Consider the following 19,007-nt stretch of genomic DNA (forward strand, 5'->3'; position numbering starts at 1 on the left):
AATACCATCTGGCAGCTCCACCTCATATGCATTTCCTGAGTCATGTTTCTTCAAAACTTTGCAGGGGCCAAATTTCTTCATTTTCAGCTTGTTGTAAGTACCAACTAGAAATCTTTATTTTCGTAAGTGCACCATGACTAGATCCCCTACTTGGAATTCCTTATGTCTTCTTCTTTGATCAGCCCTAGCTTTATACTCTTGATTCATCTTGATAATGTGTGCTTGAACCTCCTCATGTAGACGCTTGATGTGTTCAGCAAATTCCTCAGCTTCAGCACTTGTCCTCTCCCCTTGTTCTATCTTCCTCAATTCTGGTGCAGTCCTTGGGCTATTCCCATATACAATTTGAAATGGTGATATTCTAGTACTCCTATTTACAAAGTTATTATAAGCAAACTCTGCCTGTGGTAGAATCAAATCCCATCCCTTGGGTTTATCTCCAACTAAACATCTCAGCAAATTGCCCAGACTTCTATTTACCACTTATGTTTGGCCATCAGTCTGTGGGTGATGCGTGGAACTAAATTTCAAGTCTGTTCTCAACTTCTTCCACAATGTCCTTCAGAAATACCCCACAAATTTAGTATCTCTGTCAGAAACTATACTCCTTGGAAGACCATGTAGTCTTACCACCTCTTTGAAAACAAGTCTACAATATGGACAGCATCATGAGTTTTGTGGCATGGAATGAAATGTGCCATTTTGGAGAACCTATCAACCACCATGAATACTAAGTCATTAACCCTTTGTGTCCTTGGCAATCCAAGAACAAAATCCATACTTATGTCCTCCCATGGCCTTGATGGAACAAGCAATGGCTGATATAGGCCAGTATTTTGACTAAACCCCTTGGCAACTTGACAAATCTGGCAACTCTATACAAACTTCTTCACATCCTATGTAATTTGAGGCCAAAAATAATGTTCTCTAAGAATGGAAATGGTCTTATCCCGACCAAAATGTCCTGCCATCCCTCCACTGTGTTTCTCCTTAATCAAATTTTCCCTCATGGAACTCCTTGGAATGCACAATTGACTACCTTTGAACAAGATGCCATCCTAAATCAAATAATCTAACCACTTGGTTCTATCTATAGCAACAGGTTCTTTACAAGCTTTCCATGCTTTAGCAAAATTAGGATCCTCGGGGTACAAATTCTTGAGTTCATCAAACCCAACTACTTCAACCTGCATTGTTGTAAGCAACAACTGTCTCCTACTTAGTGCATCTGCAACCCTGTTAGATTTTCCACTTCTATGCTTCAACACAAATGTATAACTCTGCAAGAATTCTACCCACTTCATATGCCTCTGATTCAATTTACCTTGGCTATTTAGGTACTGTAATGCCTGATGATCAGTATACAAAACAAATTCCTTTGGCAATAAATAATGCCTCCATTTCTTTAAGGCCTGAACTATTGCATAGAACTCTTGATCATAAACAGAATACTTCTTCTTTGCATCATTCCATTTTTCACTAAAATATGCAATAGGCTTACGTTCTTGGCTTAATACAGCCCCAATAGCGCTACCACTAGCATCACAATCCACCTGGAATACTTTTCTAAAATCTGGAAGTGCCAACACAGGCTGTTCAGTCACCTTCTTCTTCAGCAATTCAAAACTTCTCGCAGCTGCTGCAGTCCATTTGAACTCTTTTCTATCCTCTCTTATTGTATCAGTTAGGGGTGCACATATGCCACTGAAATTCTTAATAAACTTCCTGTAAAAACTAACCAGACCATGAAATGATCTTACCTCAGTAGCAGACCTTGGAGTAGGCCATTCCAAGATGGCTTTTACCTTCTTTGGATCCATTTTGAGACCTTCAGGTGATATAACAAATCCCAAATAGACTAACTCCCTTTTTGCAAAGACACACTTCTTTAGATTAATTAACAGTTTCTCTTCCCTTAGCCTTTCAAGGACACTACGAATATGCAGTAAATGTTCTTCCAAAGTCTTGCTGAAAATTAAAATATCATCCAAATAGACAATAACAAATTTTCCCAAGAACTTCTTAAGTACCTCATTCATGAGCCGCATGAAGGTGCTTGGGGCGTTTGTCAATCCAAAGGGCATGACTAACCACTAATAAAGACCCTCCTTGGTCTTGAAGGCTATTTTCCACTCATCTCCTTCTCGAATCCGTATCTGATGATAGCCACTCTTTAGATCTATCTTTGTGAAGTACTGAGCTCCACTCAAGTAGTCCATAAGATCATCCATCCTTGGCAAAGGAAACCGGTACTTGATGGTTATCCTATTTATAGCTCGAGAATCTGTACACATCCTCCACTCTCCATCTTTCTTTAGTGCAAGTATTGTAGGTACTGCACATGGACTCAGGCTCTCTCAAATCAAGCCCTTCCTCAACAGCTCCTGAACCTATCTATTTAGCTCCTCTATTTCAATAGGGGTCATCCTGTGAGCAGCCTTGTTAGGAAAACTAGCTCCTGGAATCAGATCTATCTGATGATTGATTTGCCTTACTAGTGGCAATCCATCTGGAACATTATCAGAGATAATATCTCCAAATTCCCCTAGTAAATCTGAAACTTCAAATGGTATTTCACTACTACCTTCTTTATCTTTCCTAGGAATCAAAGCATAGCACATATGATGATGTTTCATGCCATCTAAAAACTTCCTTCCATCAACAAGACAAACCCTAGCACTGCTACATACCTTTTCACCTTCCTTTTTCATGGGCTTCAATTTGTGGCAAACACTATCATTTTTCAGAGAGTATGTGTTTGCATGTCCATCATGTATTGCATGTCTATCAAACTGCCATGGTCTACCAAACAATAGATGGCAAACATCCATTGAAATAACATCACAGAGAACTTCATCATGGTAACTCCCAATTTTGAATTTTACTAAACATTGTTCACTTACCAGGACCTTATGATCATCTTTTACCCAAGAAATTTGATAGGGCTAGGGATGTTTCTCCCTCTTGAGCTTCAGCTTAGAGACCATCTCTTCTGATACCAAGTTATCAGTGCTACCACCATCAATGATCACATCACAACATTTATCCTCACACTTGCATCTGGTATGGAACAAACTCCTCCATTGTCCTAGTTCATTTTCACCACTTAGTAGGACTCTTTCATTTACCAAGGTCTCTTCTCTTTTTGCATCCTCTGAATGTGATGATTGTTCATCCTCATCCACATGAGCAACCCTAGCTTGGCCCTCAGCTCTCCTATCTGTCCTTCCTTGTCGTTGAGGGCATTCAAAGGCATGATGACCTTCTTCATTGCAATGGAAATAGGTACCATGGAAGCCTCCTCTTCCTTTTCCATGTCCTCTACCTCTTCCTCTTTGATTCCCAAAGTCTTGATCATGGGAGCGGTTGAAACCCTCATTCCTCTGATTTCTGCTAGTACCCACATCTTCATTTTTCTTTTGGGTTTCATTGTGGCCTCTAGATGATCTACCGCTTCCCCTTCCTCCTTAACCACGCCCGCTTTTTCTTCCTTCAAACCTTTTATTCAGTTTCTCTTCAAATCATAGGGAAAACTGGTATGCTTCTTCAATGCTGGTCATTCTTACCAGACTTAATTCCTCCTGGATGCTAGGTCGCAACCCACTGATATAACGAGCAACCTTCTCTTTATTTGCTTCTACATGCCCTGCTCTAATCAAGATTCGGTAAAACTCCTCTATATATTCTTGGACTGATCTTCCTGCTTGCTTTAACCCATGCATCTTCTTAAACAGATCAAGCTCGTAGTCCACAGGAATGAACTGCTTCTTCAATTTGTCCACCATACGATCCCATCTTGTGATCCTCTCCTTTCCTCTTCTAAGTCTTTCCAGTTGAACCTCTTGCCACCAGATTTTGGCATGGCCTTTTAGTTTGGCCTTTGCAAACTTAACCCTATCTGGGTCCCGTATATCCTCATACTCAAAGTATTCTTCCAGTTCATTGATCCAATCGATCAACTCATCTGGTTTCAGATTTCCTGACAATATACCCACTTCAATTGTAGGTATTTTCCCAAACTTAGTAATGGCCCTAAAAAGCCTTTCGTCTACAGGATTCAGAACTTCCCCGTCAACTTCCTCTTTTGGTCCCATTACTTCCTCTTCATTGTCATCCTCACTATTGTCACCTGCGGCAACATTTTCTCCTCTACGAAGCTCCTCTTGCAATGCTTGTACCTGCCTCTAGAGGGCTCTAACCTCCTCAAGATCAATAGCTCTAGCCCTTCCACCACGCTCTCTTTGTGGAGGCATCTTCTAACTTGAACCCACAACCACACAGTCCTGGTGCAAACTGCCTCACAGTCGGCGCTCTGACTACACACTCAGGAAAACCTGCTCTGATACCACTTGATGGGGACACAACCCAAGAACAGAATGGACACAAAAGAAAAGGGAAATTATATTAACTAAGAAAATAAGCTAGTACAAATAGTACAGAGAAAATATACTTCAGAACATTCCCTAAGGGCTTACAATAGCATAAATCTGGAGAATATTTCTCCTTTTGGCACCTCCTCTCAAACTCCACTCCGAACTACCTTTTACAATGCCAAAAATCTCCTCAAATAGACCCCAGATAGTTAAGGACTAGGAGTACATTCTAGAAAGTGCTAGTAGGCATCCACTGACGAAATAGAAGGTTTTGGAAGCTGCGTTAGAAGTCGGTGCAAATCTAGAAGAATTCAGAAACGGTAACTGAACTTCTGGGAGGCATAACTTTTGAACCGTAGCTCCGATTGACGAACCGTTTACATTTTTGGAAAGCTCGCGAAGCGCTCTATAGCCCTATGGACAAGATTTTCTCATCCCCCATTTTTTAGGTCATTTAATGCCCCAAACCTGACTTTGAAGCATTCTTAGGAGGTCTCCAAAACTCAAAAAACTGCAATAACTTTCAAACCGTGGGGCCTATTGACCTGATTCTTTTTTTTGGAATGCTCTAAATCATGATTAAATTCATCTGGCCAATTCACACCTTCTAGTTTACTGAAATGATGGCCCAAATACATGCTCCTATTTTTTTGGGATTTTCAAATGCATTGATAGTTGAACTATGAGAGTTGGAACCTTTATTTGAGCCAAATGGGTATCCAAAAATGTAAAGACATGAAATAGAAACTAAGTCTAAGTACATTTTTTTGGGTGACACAAGATTGTCCTTATACCTCTGGATGCTCCTGCATCACTATTGGAATTCTTTAGAACAACTGAGGGCGAGGTGAATTAGTTGTCCAAGGTCCAAATGTACAAATAAAACTTTTCACATCTTAGTGAACCCATATCCATAATACATTTTCATGCATGCATCCATTAGATCATACAATACTTAAAATTTGTAGGTTTCTGTTAAAATAGCTTTGTAGAAATGTAATCATGAAACATAACATATTCAATAACACATTTGACACAGTGATTTTACATGGAAACCCAATTTGGGAAAAACCACGAGTAATATGCTACTAATTCTTACTCTTCTAAAGTGATGCCTAATGAAAGGTCAACCCTATTAAAGGTTACAATATACATTGTTGAATGTGACCTGGTTAGAGGATTTCAATCACCCTATTAGGAGTGAGCTTTTTTAGAGGACTTTAGACCATTCACCTAGAATGTCACCTAGTAAAAGGATTTACAAATGACTGTTAGGTCAACCTTAATCCAAAGGATTTACCCTAGACTAATACAATGATTAGAAAGTAACAACAAGGCTTGATCTAATAAAAAATTACAACTCACTTGCAAATTACAAATCTTTTTTTCAATCCTCCATTTTTCTTGGCTTTCACACAATTCAGCTTTAATAGCTTATTCACCCTTTAACAATTCATACTCTTAAGCCTTCTTGCTTTACATTCCAATAGCAGTCTCTTATATTCAGTCACTAAATGAAGCAATACCATAGACTCCTTGTCTTCCTTTGGTTCTTGCACATGACAACCTTTTCTTCTGACTAGCTCTCTCTGTAAGTAGAGATTTTAGATCTATTTTCATTCAACCTCGATCATCTATTTTAAGGTTAGGTAGGATTAGGTAGGATACAATGAATCTACCCACTTTTCCATTTGGTTCCTCTAGAAACTTCTCCCATGGATTCACCTCAAAATGGTTTACCTTGAACTCTATGCCACCAGCTCATCATAGTTACCTTCCACACACTTCACACAATTCAAGAAAACAAAATACTCTGCTCAAATATTTCAAATCTATGATTTAACATGAATATTGTTACTTGGCATCAATATGTTGTCACTTGGCTTCCATATTGTTCTTCCACTCGTCTTCCACTAGTTAACTTGGCAAACACTAAAGTTCATTCGTGATCGACATCAACTAGACTTTTCTCAACTTGCACTAAGTTCACTCGGCAAACACTAAAACTTCACTTTACTTGGCTCCAACTGATTTTTTGCTCAACTTGTACCAAATTTTATCAGTACCTACTATCCACTCGGTCAAGCTTGGTAGACTCAGTTCATCTTACTTATTCTTCTAGACTTAATCAGTGTATCCATCCTTTACATCCTTAAGTAGATAATCAATACACTATGTCATCATTGTCTTAACTAATCTTTGTACTCCTTTTACATACCATAACTTAACCTTTCCTCTAGGTGTTTTCATTCTAACACTTTTTGAAATCCTCTCCATCAATCAAACACATGATAGTACTCAAATCAACTAGGCAGTTGTCTTACCAACAAGTAGCAGATTTGACATCAGTGTCAAAACAATGGTTGAGACATTACAATATCATACTTATATCAATATATTTTCAACAATATCCCTCTTTGGAATTGATTACAAACCAATACCAACAACAATACCAAAAAGAAAATAATTCCTTGTGTTGAAATATCTCCCTCTATTAGCAACTTTCATCTTCTATATAGGCTACAAAATTCTATTCTGATTAATAGACAATCAACTCATCTTTATGACTCCATCTTGATCACTCCCTCTTTTTGATATTCAGGTATCTCTGTTCTATTCTTATATCTCCCTGAGTACTCTCTCCCTTTTACTAGGTAGATGTATTTCTTTTAGTCATTTCTCCCTCTGTAGTAAATATCAAGTACACTAACTCCCTCTAAGTAGATATTCTTTATTTCTCCCTCTTTGACAATAATGCCAAAGACTTGGCATCTCAATATGTAGATGTTAGAAATTTTAGTTTCTTCCTCTATCACCTTACTCGTGACTACCGATCTTCTATTGAGCTCTTTGACTACTTTAAGCAGCTCCTAAAGTAAGATCCACTACATCAATGTGTAAGATACAACATTCAGCTCCAGTTGATGCAAGGCACTACTTGTGCTTCTCAAGTAGCTTTAAATAGGGGTATCACCCCTAGTTTACCTCGAAGATGCTCAAGAGCATCCTTAGGTAATGCTTTTTTGAAGATATCAGCTATCTACTCTTTTGTATTCACATTTTCCATCTTCAACTCTTTGTCTTGAACTAACTCTCTCAAGCAATCATACTTGATTGCAATGTGCTTAGTATTTGTATGCATCACAAGGTTCTTTGATATATTTATAGCACTTGTATAAAGTACCATTGGTTCAGTGATTTCTTCCTTCATACCTTTGAGTAGTTGTTTGATCCATACAAAGTTTGTACAATTTACCACAGCAGCAACATATTTAGCCTCAGTAGTAGATTGAGATATATAATTTTGTTTCTTACTAGTCCATGTAACTATTCTCTTTCCTAAGAAAAATGCTCCTCCACTAGTGCTCTTTCTGCCATCAATATTCCCAGCTTAATCAGCATTAGTGTAGGCTCTCAACTCAAATTTCTCATTTTTCTTGTAGTATAGACCATAGTCTTACATCCATTAAATGATTCTTCTTAGGATTAGCAGAGAATCTTGTAACAATCCCAAAAGATAATGCAAAGTCAAATCTACTATGCACTACATATTGTAATTTTCCAACCATAGACCTGTACATTGTTTGATTCACATTAGTTGAATCATCATTATTTAACAACTTGTGTCATGTCACCATAGGTGTGCTAATTGGTTTTGAATCTTCCAGTCCAAAAAATTTCAATATTTCCTACACATACTCAAATTGAGTGATGTATATACCAAATTGCATCTGATATACTTGCAAACCAACAAAGAACTTGATCTCTCCAAACATAGACATCTCAGATTCCTTCTACATTTGATCTACAAATGCTTTGCATAATCCATATTAACCTCCAGATATGATATCATCAACAACAAAATTAGCTAGTAAAATACCTTTTCCTTTTTTTCTTTTCAAGTACAAATTGTTGTTATCACAAGTCCTTTCAAATATAATCTTCACAAGATAATTTTGAAGCCTTTCATACCATGCTCTTCGTGCTTGCTTCAAACCATATAAAGATTTATGTAGTCTACATACCATGTTCTTGTTGTTAGCATCAACAAATCCTTCTAGTTGTTCAATGTAAACCTCTTCTTCTAATATGTCATTCAGAAATGCAGATTTTGTCCATCCATTTGATAAACTTTGAAAACTCTGTATGCAGAGTAAGCAAGCAAAGTTCTTACTCCTTCCAATCTTTCAATAGGGGAAAATACTTCTCCATAGTCTATCCCTTCTTCTTGTGTGTACCTCTTTCAAACTAATCTTGCCTTATTCCTTGTGACATCACCATTTTTATCTAAATTGTTTATGTACACCTACTTGATTCCTATCACATTCTTATCCTTTGGTCTAGGAACTACAGTCCATCTCTTATTCTTCTCGATCTTCTCAATCTCTTCTTTCATGGCTTTACTCTAGTCCACATTCTTTAAGGTATATTTCACTAACTTAGGTTCATGCATGCTTAGTAAACATGTATCATTTCTTAGCTCTTTCCTCGTTATTGGTCTAGCAAAACTATCTCCAATAATTTGTTCAATGGGTTGATGTCTCTTGATGTACTTTGACAATCTTAGTTTTGCTCTACTTTCCTCATTAGGTCTATCAACTTTTGAATCACTATGTACTTCTCTATCAGGTAATTCAACATCTCTTTCATGTACACTAATCTTAGAATCAAAATGTGCCTAAACTTCATTCTACAATTCAGCATTTAACTATAGCTTGGTTCCTGAATGCAACTCAGCATTCATTGTATGTGACTTGGTAGTCACTGAAAGTTTTTAATGATTTGCAACTTGATTTACAACATTTTCATTAGTAGGCATACCTTCATAAAAATATACAGAAGATTTATATTCCTCTGGGTCCTTCATAGGTTCAGCCTCATGTACCTTTGTATATTCATCAAACTTCACATTTGCACTTTCCACAACTTTTTTAGTGTTATTATTTAAACACTTATAAACTTTATTTCTTATGGAATAGCCAAGGAATATACCTTCCTTACTTTTAGCATCTAATTTACCATTGTTAAAATCTTTAAGAATATAGAACTTGCTTCCAAATACCTTAAAATATTTTACACTGGGTGAGTATCCATACCATAATTCAAAAGGTGTTGAATGAGTACCTTTCTTGACTTGCACATAGTTCAAAGTATAGACAGAGGTACTTAGACCCTCTCTCTAGTATTTCAAAGCAACATTATTCTTCATCATGAGTGTCCTAGCATAGTCCATTACAGATTTGTTCCTTCTTTCAGCAATTCCATTTTGTGGAGGGGTCCTAGGTACAAATGTTTGTCTTTTGATTCCTATATCATTACAAAACATCTCAAACTCATTTGATGTAAATTCTCCTCCTCTATTAGATCTCAAATATTTTAGGCTTTTACCTATTTCCTTCTCAAATCTTGCTAATTACCACTTAAACATTTAGAAAGTATCAAATTTTTGTTTCAGAAACATAACTATCATCATCCTAGAATAATCATCTACAAATAGCATAATCACTAGTCACCTTTGTAGCTTTTCACTTTAATTGGTCCACACAAGTTGGTATGAACAATCTCTAGAATTCCTTTAGAGGTGTGAGTCTTACTCTTAAAACTAGACTTTGTCATTTTGCCTAACTAAAATTGTTTGCAAATTATATTGTTAGGTTTCTTAATTTTAGAAAAACCTCTGACTCTTCTCATGTTACTGATACTAACCAAGTTATCAAAGTTAACATGACATAACCTCTTGTGCCATAGCCACACATCATCAAATTCTACAACAATACAAGTAGCATCATTCATATCAAGATAAAATAGATTACCTCTAGTTTGATCACCTTTCCCAATTAGTTTCCCTTCAGTATCATAGATCTTAGCTATCTTGTTCTCAAACTCAACTTTGCAACCTAAACTATTTAGTTGTGACACATTCAACAAATTATAGTTAAGTCCTTAAACATAATAAGCATTATCACATACAATCTTTTCTATAAGTTTAATATAACCTTTTCCTTTTATCAAATAGGGTGCATCATTACAAAACCTTACACTATTTCCATAATAATAATTCAAGGTAATGAACTTACTTTTATCTCCAGTCATGTGATGTGAACATCCACTGTCAATGATCCATCTATCATTCTCGTTCGCACAACACACCAGTGTAGTTGCCTCATTCTCATTGAAATCATCCTTCATTACAATATACACCACTTCATCATCATGATCATCACATCCATCTTTGGTTTCCTCTTCTACAATCTAGTAAGACTTCTTTCCTTTTTCTTTGAAATCTTGTTGTCCTCATCTCTTTTACTTTTGCATTTGTCTCCACTTCTATAGTTCTTCTTTTTTGGATATCTAACAACAATATGACCAACCTCATTGTAATTAAAACACATGATAGGTAACTTAACTTTAAATTTCCCTTTGCCTTTGTGAAATCTCCTTGCTAGCAATGCTTCAAGTTGTTCTAAATCCTCCTCATCTATGCCATTGTCACTAGAAACATATTTTACCTTTTTCTTCTTCTCTTTAGGTTCCTCTAATGATAGCTTAGCTTTGAAAGCAAATTCAACATTTTCAGATTTAAAGTTCTCAAATTTAAATAGCTCAAAGGGAGTGAGCCTACGTACCAAACCTTCCAAAGTCAGATTAGAACTTGGTATACATCTCAGTTCTTGTATGGCAGAAACTCTAATAGCATAAATGGGTTGCAGTGTTCTCAAAACTTTACTTAATACAATATCATCACATGTCTTACTAGTATCTCCTCTTATAGCATTAACAACATCTTTTATTCTAGAGAAATATTGAGCAACATTCTCACGTTCTTGTATTCTCATATCATCGAACTTACCTCTAAGAATTTCAGATTTGGCTCTCAAAACATTTGTGTCTCCTCCATAAATGGTGTGAAGAGCATCCCACATCTTCTTTGCACTATCAGAATCCTTTATATCATCGAACTCAAAATAACTTAGGGCAGAGGCAATCTCCAATATTGTCTAGTTGTGTTCTTTCTTCTTTTATAGATCTTCAGTAGTTAGGGCTCCAACAAGATTGACATGGTCAGTGATAATGGTAGATTGTGCATGATCTCCAAGACCTCCTAGGAGTAGCTTCATCAAACTTTTCCATGCAAGGAAATTATCCATGTTAAGCTTGGGTACCTCTCTTTTTGACATCTTGTGTTGGAATACAAACACCACTGAGAGGGGGGGGAGTGAATCAGTGGTTTAAAATACTTTTCAAAACTTAAAACAATTACAAGTTATAAAAATTTAACACATGAGCAAGATAGTTAATGAATAAAAAAGTGACACAATATTTTAATGTTGGAAACCTATTAGGGTAAAAAAATATTTGAATCTAAAAACTTTATTGGCCTCTTGGGCAAATCTTTTAGAGCTACAACTTTGGGAAGCACCAACACCCTATTTTAGAAACACCAATTTCAAGGAAAACCAATCCCTTACACCTAAAGCACCAACTTCCAAAATGAAAAAATGAGATATAAAATTAGAGGATCATCTCTATTACAAAAGAAATAATGAATCACTAGTTTCAACTTCTTTTTGAAAACATAACGCAGGATATACTTATATTCTCCTCAAAACATCTAGTATCCAAATATATTTTTCCTTTCCATTAAAAGATCTGATCAAATACTGATATGAATGAATGAAGATGCAATATATAACCCTTCTTCTACCTCTAATAAACTTCTTCAATTAAATTTAATCACAAATAAGAAAATAGAAACATAAAGCATTACCCTCTTGTGATATTACTATCAAGATTTATCTATGTGATTTTGAGTCAAACTCAGTGACCCATGTTTCATGAGTAGTGATTCAACATGAATCCATCTCTCATGAGAATAAATGGAACACTTAGCACTCATTGGATCTAGGTGATTCTCATAGGGGTGAAGCATCGAGACTTCCCGTGAGGTCACCCATCCTAGTACTACTCCAGCCTGAGTGCGCTTAACTACGAAGTTTCCTCCATGGTTAAACCCAAAGCTTGCAACAAAATTTTCAAAACCTTCTCTAATTTTTGTGCCTTATGAACCATTCATTATAAATCCCCTTAAGCTCATTCATTTCCATTTTCTTTGTCATTAAAAAATATGCCTGCAAACTATTCGGTCTACAAGGAATTACACACAAATCTTGCAACTTATGTCAGAACCACTTGTTGGATGTTTTAGAGGAATGTATCCTCTACTTATAAACTAAGAAAGTCAAAAATTTTGAGGCAAGTACATACCCCAAACTTCTAATAGACCAAACTACCCAAAACTGCTAAAACTGTCATAACAATTTGGTAATCATTTCTGATAAACAAACATTTTCTCTTTCCATACATCTGTTATGCAAATGCTAACAAAGACCCATTTTATCTCACTCAAAGACCTTTCCAAAAAGGCATGATAGTTTGGGTCTATCTGATAAAAAACCTTGTTGACTTTCTCATAGACAAAAACTATTTTTTCATAACTATTTTCTTAACCAATGTGAACACTAAGTGTTAATTGTATAACACTTAAGTGTTTGTCTTGAATATGTTTTGATCAATATTAAAGGAAATCAAATAAGATAATTATATGATGTTAAGCATATCATATGCTCATTATAATTTCACTATTGACATATATGACAATAGTCAAAGACCAAATACCAAGGGATCAACATACCCCCCCTTTAGCATTGATGTCAATACCAACTTCCACCTGTATATCGATGTGTACATGTATATCATGTATTTGTACTTTTATATCCATGTGTACCTACATATCTTGTATTGGTACTTGTATATCCATGTGTACCTATATATCTTATATTTGTACCTATATATCCATGTGTACCTGTATATCTTGTATCTGTACTTGTATTTCCATGTGTACCTATATATCTATCATGTACACATCTTCATCTTCATTTTTCTCCTCCTTTGACATCAATGACAAAGGAGATATACCAAGATTTCAGTGTAACAAGAAGATAAGAAAAATATGCTCCCCCTGAAATCTATCACTCATTTATGATTTTATGCAAGAGAACAAAGGGATAAAAACCCCCTTACAAACCAATCTAGCCTTGTTCCTTGATATTTTTCCATTTTCATCAAGTTTATTTCTAAAAATCCATTTAGCACCTATTACATTTTAATCTTTAGGTCTAAGCACTAATTCCCAAGTTTTATTCTTTTCAGTTTGACTTAGTTCCTCTTTCATAGCATTAACCTAGAACTCATCCATACTAGCTTCTTTATATGATTTAGGTTCAATTTGAGATTTAAAAACAAATATTAGCACATTCACTAGATGAAGTTCTTGTTCTTGTTTGAATACTTGCACGTTTATCCCCTATAATCTGTTCTTGAGGATGATACTTCTTGAATCTTGTTCCTATAGCCTTTGTACCTGTGGGTTCTAGTGTTTCTATTTGATATTTTATCTCTTCTTTACCTTCATCAACTTTATTATCTACTTCTTTCAAGTCCTTATCACTGTCTTGTAAGAAAGTATTATCCATTCTTATTTTCTTTTTATCCTATACAACTTCATCCACTTTCACATGTATACTTTCAACAAGTTTATTCAATCTTTTATTAAAACATTTTTAAGCTTTGATATCCATTGTTAGTATGCTTTTCATTGTGCCAAAAGCTCAAGCTATCAATGAATGTCACAAACACTAGACTTACCTAGATCTACGAGAGGCGGTTAAGCCATGTCATGAACCCTGAAGGAGGTGTTGACCACCAAGTCAACAATCTCCCCCTCAGCACCAACTAAGGGTTCTACATTGATAGAATGAAGAGATCTCTTGAGATTTGAACTTGTGACCCAAGGCTTTGATATCACTTATTGGAATACAAACACCACTAGGAGGGGGGTAAATCAATCGTTTAAAATACTTTTCAAAACTTGAAACAATTACAAGTTATTAAAATTTAACACATGAGAAAGATAGTTAATGAATAAGAGTAAAAGACCACTTTGAATCTAAAACTTTATTGGCCTCTTGGGAAAAATTTTTAGAGCTATAACTCTAGGAAGCACCAATACCTTATTTTAGAAACACCAATTTCAAGGAACATCAATCCCTTACACCTGAAGCACCAACTTCCAAAATGAACAAATGAGATATAAAATCAAAGGATCATCTTTATTACAACACAAATCATGAATCACTAGTTTCAACTTCTTGTTGAAAACATAATGCAAGATATACTTCTATTCTCCTCAAAACATCTAGTATCCAAATATATTTTTCTTTTCCATTAAAAGATCTGATCAAATATTGATATGAATGAATGAAGATGCAATATATAACCCTTCGTCTACCTCTGATAAACTTCTACAATGAAAATTAATCACAAATATAAAAATAGAAACATAAAGCATTACCCTCTTCTTTGTCGTTAAAAAATCTGCCTACAAACTATTCGATTGACAAGAAATTACACACAAATCCTGAAACTTATGTCAAAACCAACTATTGGATGTTTTAGAGGAATGTATCCTCTACTCATAAACCAATAAATTCAAAAAATTTGAGGTAGGTACATATCCCAAACTTCTAATAGACCAAAACCACTCAAAATTGCTAAAATTGTCATAACAATTTGGTAATCATTTATGACAAACAAACTTTTTCTCTTTCCATACATTTGGTATGCAAATACTAACAAAGACCCATTTTATCTCACTCAAAGACCTTTCCAAAAAGGTATGATATTTTGGGTCTATCTAATAAGAATACCTTGTCAACATTTTCATAGACCAAAACTATTTTTTCATAAACGTTTTCTTAACCAATGTGAACATTAAGTGTTAATTGTATAACACTTAAGTGTTTGTCTTAAAAATGTTTTGAACAATATTAAAGAACATCAAATAAGATAACTATATGATGTTAAGCATATCATATGTTCATTATAATTTCATTATTGATATCAATGACAACAATCAAAGATCAAATACCAAGGGTTCAACATCTTGATCTTTTGCTTCTAGTACCTTCAAACTAGTCCTCTTAAGTAGATGGCTTTGATACCAATCGTTGGAATTCTTTAGAACAACTGAAGTTGGGGGGGAGGGGGGTGAATCAATTGTCCAAGGTCTAGATGTACAAATAAAGCTTTTCATAGCTTAGTGAACCCATATCCATAAAAATAATTCATGCATGCATCCATTAGATCATGTAATACTTAAACTTTGTAGGTTACTATTAAAACAACTTTGCAAAAATGTAATCATGAAACATAACATATTCAATAACAGATTTGACACAATGATTTTCCATGGAAACTCAATTTAGAAAAAACCACCTATAACATGCCATTAATTCTCACTCTTCTAAAGTGATGCCCTGTGAAAGGCCAACCCTGTTAAAGGTTACAATACACACTATTAAATGTGACCTGGTTAGAGGATCTCAATCACCTTGTTAGGAGTGTGCCTTGTTAGAGGATTTTAGACCATTCACTTGAAATATCACCTAGTTAAAGGATTTACAAATGACTGTTAAGTCAACCTTAATCCAAAGGATTTACCCTAGACTAATATAATGATTAGAAAGTAAAAGTAAGGCTTGATCTGATAACAAATTACAATTCACTTCCAGATTATAGATCTATGTTTCAGTCCTCCATTCTTCTTGGCTTTCACACACTTAAGCTCTACTAGCTTATTTACCCTTCAAGCATTCATACTCTTAAGCCTTCTTGCTTTACATGCTAATATAAGTCTCTTATGTTTAGCCATTGAATGAAGCAATACCCAAGACTCCTTTCCTTCCTTAGGTTCTCGCACATGACAACCTTTTCTTTTGACCAACTCTCTCTATAAATAGAGATTTTAGACCTTATTTTGTTTAACCTCAATCTTCTATTTTTGGGTTACGTATGATTAAGTAGGATACAAGGAATCTCCATTTGGTTCCTCTAGAAACTTCTCCTTTGAATTCACCTCAAAAATATTTACCTTGAATTGTGTGCCACCAACTCATCATAGTTATCTTCCACATGCTTCACACAAATCAAGATAACAAAATAGTCAACTCAAATATGTCAAATCTATGATTTAACATGAATGCTAGCACTTGGCATCAATATGTTGTCACTCGGCTTCCATATTGTTCTTCCACTCATCTTCTACTAGTTAACTCGACAAACACTAAAGTTTACTAGTGCTTGGAATCAACTAACCTTTACTCGGCTTACACTAAGTTCACTTGGCATACACTAAAACTTCACTTTACTCAGCTCCAACTAATTTTCTACTTGGTTTGCACTAAATTTTCTTGGCACCTACTCTCCACTTGGTCAATCTTGGTAAACTCAATTCTTCTTACTTGTTCTTCTAGACTTAATCAGTGTATCCATCCTTTACAGCCTTAAGTAGATAATCAATACATTATATCATCACTATCTTAATTGGTCTTTGTACTCCTTTTACATACCATAACTCAACCTTTCCTCTAGGTGCTCTTTTTATAACATTCAATCAAATCCTCTCCATTAATCAAACACATGATAATACTCAAACCAACTAGGCAGTTGTCTTACCAGCAAGTAGCAGGTTTGACATCAATGACAAAAAAATGCTTGAATTATTGCAATCTCATACTTATATCAATTTTTTTTCAATAGTGAATTCATTATTAATAAGTAGAGTAGGCTATTTTTGGGGCTAACCTTAGTTGGTTGAAGAGTTGTATTTAATCGGATTTTCAGTCACCTTGTGAATAGTTCATGCTTTTGACAAAGTAAATACCCAAGGCTCATTTGGTTGCTTAAATTGCATGGAAATTGATGTTGCTAGTTCTTAAAATATCTAATTCACAGTTTGGATGTGTTAAACCATAATTAAATTTTGAATAAATTTTGGATTTGGTATTCTCATTTACCGCTAAATAGTGGAATTCAATCTTCCATCTCAACAAGTGGAATTGGACAAATTCTAATTCCATAAAAATGACCATTGGAAAATAAAATAAAATGTAAGTTCTTTTTAAGTCCATAATCTTTTGGTTTTCAGTTTTGGCAAATTTTGAAGATTACAGTTGTACTTAGTTCTCGTAAAATTATTTCTCAATTTTGTATGTGTGTAGCCTAGTTCCATCTTTTTTGGGGAAGACAAACCCCATTATTTTGGCTCTTTCTATTCCAAAATGAAGGCAATCTAGTATATTTTTTCACTTGATTTAGAATTTTGGGCAAAGGGTTAAAGGAAATTTTGTGCATTACTTTATGTGGTTTTTCTTTAAATATTTTTCTTATATTTGTAACATATTGTAGTATATTAGAATGTCCAAGAGCATTTCTCATGATCTTTCATATTTTTGTTAAATTTCTCATTAGACTATTTTCAACCTATTTGATCCAATTTTGTTACTACTTATTAATCATTTTCCATTTATCATTGATTCGATCCTTGTTTATTAATTCAGGTGAACGAACTTGTGTAGAATTATGAAAATGATTGCATTCTCTAGATTTGAATTTCTATCTCGTCAGACTTGAATAACCCTTGCAATTACATTACAAAGATGACCTAGGATAAGAAAGTTGTGAATATAACAAATAACATGACAAGTCTTGATGAGTTACTATCACTATCTATTGAGATGGGAAAGGAATTGTAAGGGCACATGAAATTTCACAAACCCTGGTCCTTTAAGTCATAATGAGATTTTGGAGATGTATAGAGTTTATATTTTTCCTACATTCAAGTAAAAAAATTTCACTTTTGAACATTTCATGTTGTGCACATTTCATTCATGTTAAAAATATAAAATTTTAAATATGCTTATTTAAGTGGTATTTCAATTCTACTGATATACAACCAAACGCAAGAAATGTATCTTCTCATTATGAATTCTAGATGAACAAATGATCCCAACCATATTCCAAACACTGTAGTCTAGATTTGAAATTCCAAAACTGGTCAATTTCTAGATTTGGACAATTATGGCATTACTAATTTTGACTACCGAACAGACCCTTGGTGATTTTTTTTTAATCTTAGTTCCTCATTGTTTTGAGTATTGTAGCTTACTTGTTGCATATATAGTTCTATATATTAGAGGCCATTAGCTTTGCATTCTAGACCTTCTCATACATTGAAAGGATAGTGTATTTAACACATTATTGATATAAAATATTAATCAAAGCTTATTTTTCTTTTCATTTACATCTCATAGAAGTATGTTCTATGTGGTCTTTAAGTGTGTTGTAGCAGGTTACCAATTTCGTCCTCTCTTAATTCATGAATTTTTGGTCCTTTTTGTGAAATATTTATGCAAAAACTTGAATTTGTTATGTACATGAAGTTGTGACTAGTGTAATTTCTAAATCCATGTGAGGGTTATCCAACTAATTACTATTTTTTGCAACTTTAAGTTCTAGTGTATCACCTCGGTAGCAATCAAGTTGTAGTTCAAGTTATTTGGAGTTCAAGTTTATTTCTTACCCTTTCACTTAAAAAAATTTAGTTTTAGGTGATACTAAAGGAACTTGGCCTTCTCCAAAAATTTATTTCAATTATAGGTCACCCACAACCTTGAAATAACCCAATTGTCTCTAGATTATGTCTAGTTTTGTAAAGATTAACATAAGGTGCAAATC

The sequence above is a fragment of the Cupressus sempervirens genome, chromosome 3 (genome assembly GCF_028749045.1).
Source record: "Cupressus sempervirens isolate cs-2001-9-10 chromosome 3, ASM2874904v1, whole genome shotgun sequence".
Lineage (NCBI taxonomy): Eukaryota > Viridiplantae > Streptophyta > Pinopsida > Cupressales > Cupressaceae > Cupressus > Cupressus sempervirens.